The sequence below is a fragment of the Zea mays genome, chromosome 1 (genome assembly GCF_902167145.1).
Source record: "Zea mays cultivar B73 chromosome 1, Zm-B73-REFERENCE-NAM-5.0, whole genome shotgun sequence".
NCBI lineage: Eukaryota > Viridiplantae > Streptophyta > Magnoliopsida > Poales > Poaceae > Zea > Zea mays.
In genome coordinates, this window is record NC_050096.1 from 214,289,603 (window position 1) to 214,298,804 (window position 9,202).

Below are 9,202 nucleotides of genomic sequence, written 5' to 3' on the forward strand. Positions count from 1 at the left end.
ACCTTTCTCCCCCTTCGGAAAGGAAAAGGGTGCCATGAAAGAAGAACTAAAAAATAAAAAATTTGAAAAATTACATCGAATTATACATAATATCGCCGAAGCTCATCCGCATTCCAAGATCTAGGAATGTCATTGCCGTCCATATCTTTCAATCTGTATGAACCGGGTCTTGACGAAGATGCTACTAAGAAAGGCCCGTCCCATTTCAACTGCAATTTGCCCACTGTTTCCGAGTTGGCCACCCTCCGAAGCACCAAGTGCCCTGGCCCAATATTTTTTAGCCGAACCTTTCTATCCCGCCATTTAACTGTTTCAGCTTGATATTTATTGATATTCTCCACGGCTTGCAGTCTGATCCCTTCTAAAGCATCTTTTTCTATAGAATAAGCAGCTTCGGAATCTGATTCTGCCGAAGCTACTATCCTTATTGATCCGGTTTTAGCTTCCTCTGGAGTTATTGCTTCGTCACCGAATAACAACTTGAATGGAGTGAAGCCTGTAGACCTTGATGTTGTCGTGTTGTGGCTCCACACCACTTTGATTAACTGATCTGGCCATTTTCCTCTGGGTTGATTGAAGATTAACTTCATTATTCCTGTCATTATAATGCCGTTGGCTCTTTCAACGAGTCCATTTGACTCCGGGTGCCTAACTGATGCAAAATGGATCTTCGTACCAATTTGGTCACAGAAATCCCTGAAAGCTTCGGAGTCAAACTGTGTTCCATTGTCCACAGTGATAGCCTTTGGCACCCCGAAACGACAAACAATATTTTGCCAGAAAAACTTTTGGACGGTAGCCGAAGTTATTGTGGCTAAAGGCTTCGCCTCAATCCATTTAGAAAAATATTCCACAGCTACTACAACATACCTCAGGTTCCCTTGGGCCGGTGGTAACGGACCTAACAAGTCAAGGCCCCACCTTTGTAATGGCCAAGTGGGTTGTATGAGCTGTGTTAAGGACGAAGGTTGTTTTTGATCTCTTGCACATTTCTGACATCCTTCGCACTTTTGAACCAATTCTGCTGCATCCGAAGCTGCCTTCGGCCAGTAAAACCCTTGACGGAAAACTTTTCCAAGTAACGGCCTAGATCCGATGTGAGATCCACACAGGCCTACATGTATTTCTTTCATTAACTCTATACCTTCGGTTCTGGATAAACATTTGAGCAGCGGAGCACAAACTCCATGTTTGTACAACTCCCCTTCTATCATGACATATGGACGAGCTCTTGCCTCTATCCTCTTGTTATAAGCTTCGTCATCTGAAAGAAATTTACCCTGAAGGTAAGAGATGATCTCGGTTCTCCAATCTTCGCTAAAAATAGGAGATATATTAAGAACTGCTCTTTCAAGAAGTTCCACCGAAGGTGCTTTTATTGTTTCGAAGAACACATCCGAAGGTAAAGGCAGCCCCTGTGCTGCTGACTTAGCTAGCAGATCAGCATGCTCATTTTGTCCTCGAGGGATATTCTTGACAGAAAACCCTTCGAAGGAAGCTTCGACTCTTCGAACCATATCCAGATATTTTTCAAGCTTCGGATCCTTAGCCTTACAACTTTTGTCAATATGACCCGAAACAACCTGGGAATCAGTTTTAAGTATGGCCCTTCTGACTCCCATTGCTTTTAACTTCCGAAGACCTAGAACCAATGCTTCGTACTCAGCAATGTTATTTGTGCAATTAAAATCAAGCTTTGCCGCATAACAAATTTTGACTTTGGAAGGTGAAACCAACACAGCAGCCGCTCCTGCTCCGAAGGTTCCCCAAGATCCATCACAAAACACTGTCCAGGCTTCGTTGTCTTTATTCGTTTCCTCCTCCTGAGTCCCTGGCGTCCAATCAGCAATAAAGTCTGCCAGCGCCTGTGACTGAATTGAAGATCTATGAACATATTCAATACAAAATTCATTGAGCTCTGCAGCCCATTTTCCAATCCTTCCAGTAGCTTCTCGATTCCTCATAATATCCTTCAGAGGTTGTGATGAAGGAACAATTATGTTGTAAGCTTGGAAATAGTGCCGAAGCTTCCTGGAGGCCATCAAGACAGCATACAATACCTTCTCCAGCTCTGTGTAATTTTTCTTTGACAAACTAAGAACCTCGGATACAAAATATATTGGGGCCTGCCTCTTGACTTGACCATCAAGCTTCTCCTGGACAAGCGCTGCACTTACCGCTGAGTGCGAAGCTGCCACATATAATAACAAAGGAGCCCCTGGCATTGGTGGAGTCAATGTTGTTAGATCTATTAAATACTGTTTTAGCTCTTCAAAGGCCTTCTGTTGGATTGGTCCCCATTGAAAGACTTCGGCTGACTTCAGTACTTCGAAGAATGGTAAGTTTCTCTCTGCTGATCTGGATATGAATCTATTGAGAGATGCCAATCTTCCTGTCAATCTTTGAGCCCCCTTCTTTGTAGTTGGTGGCTCCATCCGAAGTATAGCTTCAATTTTACTTGGATTAGCTTCAATCCCCTTTGTTGAAACCAAGCATCCAAGAAATTTCCCCTTCTTCACTCCGAAGACACATTTTTCTGGATTTAACTTTAAGCCAGCTTGCCTGAAACTGGCGAAGGTCTCCTGCAGATCAGCAATATGATTCTCCTGCTTCGTGCTTTTGACAATGATGTCATCAACATAAGTTAGCACGTTTCTGCCTATTTGAGATTGGAGAACCTTCGCAGTCATTCGGCTGAAACTTCCTCCAGCGTTTTTGAGCCCCTCAGGCATCCGAAGATAGCAATATGTGCCACTTGGAGTTATGAAGCTAGTCTTCGGCTTATCTTCCTGCTTCATCCAAATTTGGTGATAGCCTGAATAACAGTCTAACAGACTCATGAGCTCTGAAGAAGCTGCTGCATCAACTAAAGAATCTATCCTTGGTAGTGGGAATTCATCCTTCGGGCAAGCTTTGTTAAGATCTGTAAAATCGATGCACATTCGCCACTTGCCATTGGCCTTTTTTACCATAACAGTGTTAGCCAGCCATTCTGGGTACTTCACTTCTCTGATAACTCCTGCACTGAGGAGTCTTTTGACTTCGTTGCGAGCACCTTCGGCCTTATCATCTGACATCTTCCGAAGCCTTTGCTTTCTGGGTCTGAAGGATGGATCGACATTGAGTGAGTGCTCGATAACATCTCTATTAACTCCGCAGAGATCATTGGCTGACCATGCAAAAACATCCTTGTTATTGAACAAAAACCTTATCAAGGTTTTCTCCTGCTCTTCGGATAACTGAGAGCCTAACAGCACCTTCTGCTCTGCTATGTCCTCACATAAAAGCATAGGCTTCGGCTGGTCTGCTGAAGCTGCTTTCTCCCTTCTGAATTTGTACTGTTCACAAGCTTCAGCTCCATCGATATTATGGATTGCTTTTGAGTCAGTCCAATTACCTTCGGCCCTTCTTGCAGCTTCCTGACTTCCATGGATAGCGATGGGTCCCTGATCCGAAGGTATCTTCATGCAAAGATAGGCAGGATGAAGGATTGCTTCGAAGGCATTGAGAGTACCACGACCAATAATTGCATTGTAAGGGTATTCCATGTCGACAATGTCAAACACAACTTGCTCAGTTCTAGTGTTGTTGATGAACCCGAAGGTCACTGACATGGTGATCTTGCCCAATGCTACAATCTGTCTTCCTCCGAAGCCACAGAGAGGATGTGTAGCATCATGAATCTTATCTTCTGGCTCTTGCATTTGTCTGAAGGCCTTAGCAAATATGATGTCAGCTGCACTGCCTGTGTCAACCAAAACATTGTGGACCAGAAATCCTTTGATAACACAAGAGATAACCATGGCATCGTTGTGTGGGTAATCTTTGAGCTGAAGGTCCTCTTGGGAGAAGGTAATAGGAATGTGAGACCATCTTGACTTGATGAAGGGTCCTTGCACCCCAACATGCTGTACCCTTCTCTGTGCTTCCTTCTTCTGTTTCTTGTTAGCTGGCTCTGAGGACGAGCCACCTGTGATCGGGAGCACCAGCTTCGGGTCCGAAGCAGCTCCAGCTTGGTCGTTGAACGAAGCCATCAGCTCAAAAAGTGGAAGTGAGTTCACCGGAGGTGGGCGCCAATGTTGGGGACTTGTTCTCAAATGCTATGAGTTAAGAACAAGGCAACACAGAGAATGTTAAACGATAAAGTCCTTCGTCCTTTGAGGCATTATTTCCCTTAGGATATAACGATCTCCGGACGAAGGTCATGAAGGACGAACCTTCATCATCACAGTATACATTAATGAAAGACGAAGCATATGAAACATAAAAGATAGCACGAATAATCATATAACATTATTCATTTAACTTTATTATATCATCATAGAGGAATAGAGACAATATCGAATTATAAATGTACCTTCGGCTTGGAAGGAGATGAAAATACAAGTGTGACGCAAAAGCAAATGCCAAGTCAACGTGAACAGTACGGGGGTACTGTTCACCTATTTATAGGCACGGGGTACAACCCATACAAAATTACATACATGCCCTTTACATTTGGTGATAATTCTATAGCACTCTATCGAGGTCTAAATGGCCTTTTCATCTTTAAGTCGGTTCCCTTTTCTGCGAACATGCCGAAGCTTTCCTGCTTCACAGCTTCGGCGCTGTGTCAACCTTTGTAGCTTTTCCCTTTCTGATACGAGTCCGAAGATACCTGCTCACACATTTTAAGCCGCTTCTCCCTTGAAGACCTTCGGCGACGAAGCATAGACCCAACAGATGCTATGCAGTATAATGCGATGATATGATGCAACAAGTGTTAATGAATAAGCACTTCATAATAGTAAGACTATGCATTCCCTTAGGAACGATTTGGAGTCTCTTCACCTTTTACTTAGATGGCATTTTAGGTCTGTATCCCCGTAGAAACGACTTAGGAGCTAAGCTCTGCATCCCCTTAGGAATGACTTTGGAGCTTCTTCACCTTTTACTTAGGTGGTATTTTAGCTCTGCATCCCCATAGGAACAACTTTGGAGCTAAGCTCTGCATTTCCTTAGGAACGACTTTGGAGCTTCTTCACCTTTTACTTAGGTGGTATTTTAGCTTTGCATCCCCATAGGAACGACTTTGGAGCTTTTTCTCTCTTTCTGGTACATTCGATGGTGTAACTCTAGATTTATTACAGTAGTTTGAAGGTTGTACCTTCTCGAATTGTCTTTGAGGTAAAAACGTAAAATAAAGAGAAATAAAAATTACATTGGTTGTGTATGAAAGTTTTTTGATTCAGCCCCTCTATTAGTTCAGTAATCATGCCTTGATTCTGGTACAGTGATGTTAAACGTCCGAGCTTCGGACTCTTCCCTTGCATCACGTTGTTGCTGAATTTGGCGATGTTCTTCAGGCTGTTGATTGTGGAACGAAGTTGGAGCCATGATCGGTGGTGGTGGTGGCGAAGCCCATGCAGCTGGGGAGTGGCTCGTCGAAGCTACTGACATTGTGGGTTGTGAAAATGGTTGTTGATTGCCCACATACTTAGGAATGTACGGAGAGTAGCACGAAGTAGTATGTAGGACTTGCTTCGGCTGATTCTGCCTTGCTTCAACCTCAGCTATCTCCTTTAGCTCTTATATTGTAACCTGGCATGTCCTAGTTGTGTGTCCCTTATCTTCTCCATAGAACAAGCAGAACAACTTTCTTGGTTGTGAGCTGAATCTTCCTCCAAAGCTTCGTCCCCCTCTGCCTCTTGGACCTGGTGGTCTGAAGGAGTTTTGTTGTGTCCCAGAGGACTGGGAGCTATGTTGATGCCCTTGAGTGTGATTGCCTCTATCTTCACTTGAGCTAGGATTGTGTATCGTCCTGACATGCCTTGGGTGGAGTCTTCCTCTGAAGCCCCTGGTCATCTCAGAATATCTGTAGGCTTCTTCCCTTCTTTGTCGGAAATCATTGTCAGCCCTGATGTACTCGTCCATCTTCTATAGAAGCTTTTCCAGGATTTGTGGGGGCTTCCTGGCAAAATACTACGCTGTTGGTCATGGACGAAGTCCCTTGATCATGGCTTCAATAACAATCTCATTTGGCACCATTGGTGTCTGAGCTCTGAGACGTAGAAACCTTCAGACGTACACCTACAAGTACACCTTGTGGTCCTGGATGCACTAGAATGGGGCTTGAGCAGACACTGGCTTCGTCTGAAAGCCCTGAAAGCTGGTGACTAGCATATCCTTCAGCTTCTGCCACGATGTGATTGTTCTCGGCCGAAGTCAAGAATACCATGTTTGAGCCACACTCCTGACTGCCATGATGAAGGATTTCGCCATGACAGCAGTGTTGCCACCATATGATGATATAGTTGCTTCGTAACTCATGAGAAACTGCTTCAGGTCTAAATGCGCATCATACATGGGAAGCAGCGGTGGTTTGTACGAAGGTGGCCATGGGCTGGCCTGCAATTCTGTTGCTAGGGGGAGCATCATCAAAAGCAATGTTATCATGATGAAAATTGTCATACCATACGTCATCATAGCTTGGGCTTTCCTGACGAAGCTCACTCTGCTATGGCCTATGCCCTTGTTCGTTGTCTTGTGTGATGTGGCGCATTTCTTCGGTAGCTTCATCAATCTTCTTCTAGAGTTCAGATAGCCGAAGCATTTTCTCCCTTCTTCTCTCCACTTGTTGGTGAATAGCTTCTCGATCTCTGATTTCCTGATCCAACTCTTCTTCCTATGGTGTTCGGCTAATGACCTTCCTTTTCTGGCTTCGGACCTCTCTCAAAGGGAGCTCTTCTTGATTGATGTCCAGCGGTGCAAGGACAGGCCCTGGCGCTACCGCCTTCTTCGGCGGCATGGCGAAGGTAGTTGTTCGAGTTCTTGTTGTCGAAGGTGCTCGTTCGAGTTCACCGGAGATGGGCGCCAATGTTGTTCACTTGTTATCAATTGCTATGAATCAAGAGCAAGGCAACACATTTGTTATATATTAAAGACCTTCGTCCTCCAAAGCATTATGCCCTCTTGGGTATAATGAATCTTAGACGAAGGTCACAAATAACAAGCTTACATTACTCACAAATATAAAAACATACTCGCAAGATGTAATTTCATGCCATGTATTCATGTCATGATGAATATAAATATATCTTCAAAGATTGTATTACAATGATACCTTTGGCTTGTTCGAAGGTAATGACGCGAGGGCAATTACAATCCAGCGTGAATGGTACGGGGGTACTGTTCATCTATTTATAGGCAATCATAAGACTTTGTGTGTTATTACATTCATGCCCTCAACAATTACATACAAAGCGTACAAAATGTTGCAAGGATAGTATCACCATTTGTATTTACTAACTTGAACAACACCTTCTCCTTATGTCGTCTCCCTGTTTCACCGTGATGAAGCCTGTTAGACGAAGCTTGCTTCGTCGCACTCCTCTTGTGTTATGTCGAAGCTTTTCTAGTGACGAAGCTCCTGTAATATTCAGTAGTATGCTGAAAGCAAATGGTTAGTCATGTTTTTTAGGACCTTCGAAAAAGTTATTAACAGTACTGGGTTGACATCGACCCACCTAGCTCAGGCCTGTGCAGAATCTGGGCGTGCCCGCGACCGCGTGGTGGACTTTGCGCAAAAGCCCCTGTCGGTTCAAACATCTAAGAAGAAGTCCTCGACTGGTTTTAATGAGTCACTGACATGTTTCCCTTAGCCCCCCAAACTTCTATGTCTTTTAAAATTAGGTCCTTGACCCCAGACGGCGGCGAGGACAAACACCCCCTCGTCGCGCCACGGCCATGGGATACCCGAGCACCCGTTGATCCCTGCCCCACCAAATTCTCTCCTATCTTGAGCTGTTATGGGCATCAATTTGGCTTGCACGCTCAGAGAACGTTCTACCCACGCGCACGGCGGAAAACGCGACGTCGAGCCCGCGTTCCCACAAAATTGCGCCCGAATTGGTCAAATGGTTGCCACGATGAGCTTCATGGGCACGTAGGGCTGCTAAAACAATACGTGAGAAGCGCAGAACCATACCAGGATTGTCCGGCCACGGAGCACGGAGAGTTTGTGCTCGCTGGTGTCTGAGAAGGGGGAAACGTCGATGCGACGAGCTCTGGTGGAATTAGGAGGTCATGTTGGGGCTATACGGTCGCAAAGGGCTACGGATTCACCATGCACAACTAAATTGGGGAGAGGTGGAGAAGGCAGTGCGAATTTTGGCTTCTACCAAGCTCACTGGTGAAGTTGTGAGTGCCTCACCGTGGTCCATGGTGCTATTTATAGGCACAGTGAGGTAAGGTGGTGGCGCAAGTGACACGGCGACAAAATACCACGCCACGACGAACAACCGCAAAAAATCTCCGGCCAGGCTCCGGCCAGGTTTGCGGGACCGTGAATCAGCTCGTAGTTATCTTGTCGCGGTCGTTCCTATCTCCTCTTCACCTGCACACATCCGAAACCACAGTAACCAGAGATCTTTTCCTTCTGCAGATATTTCTAGTTCACTGATCTTCATTGTTCTGCTGAACCGACCTCCTTTCACCCCCTCTTTCTCTTGATTCTTGTTAAGAACAGGGTAACCACCATTAATAAAATTTGTTCCCCAAACAACAGTCTTTAAGTTTACTATAGGGTTCATGGATCAATTTTATATAGATTCTCAGATTTGGTGCTCTCAAATTGACTGCATTTCACTGGGGCCATACTTTTTTGTATCCAGTTTTCAGAATTGCCCAACTTGCTTGTGACAGCACAACTTCACACTTATTTATCTCCAATTTCTGTTCAGCACCAGTGCTCAGTCACTTAATCAAACTTGTTCTCCTATGATAGCTATACAACTTTGCTATATTGACTTTGAGCAAAAACTTCAAGAATCCTGAGATGTAGGGCTCCAAAGTCAGCCTTGTTTAACTGTTTTAGACTTAACCATTGGAGCACTAGGGTGGCCTTTTTGCAATTAGGCCCAAATCTCATGGTTTATTTTGCATATCTTCAAATATTTGAACTATATGACTTAAGGTACCCTAACTCCATGGTTTTTGCACTTAGGTCCAGAAGTGTGCAACATTTGCATATAACCCCCTAGGGTTTCAGTCCAGGGTTTTCCAGAGGTCTATTTAGGGTTTCTAGCACTTCTAGGGTTTGGATGCTATCAAATCCTATTGGAGTTGATATCTCATGACCATTTCTAATAAGTTTTGAAAATTTAACTCATTTGGGCTTTATTGACACCCTAAGCTCAGTTTAGGTTTAAGTACCCTACCGTAG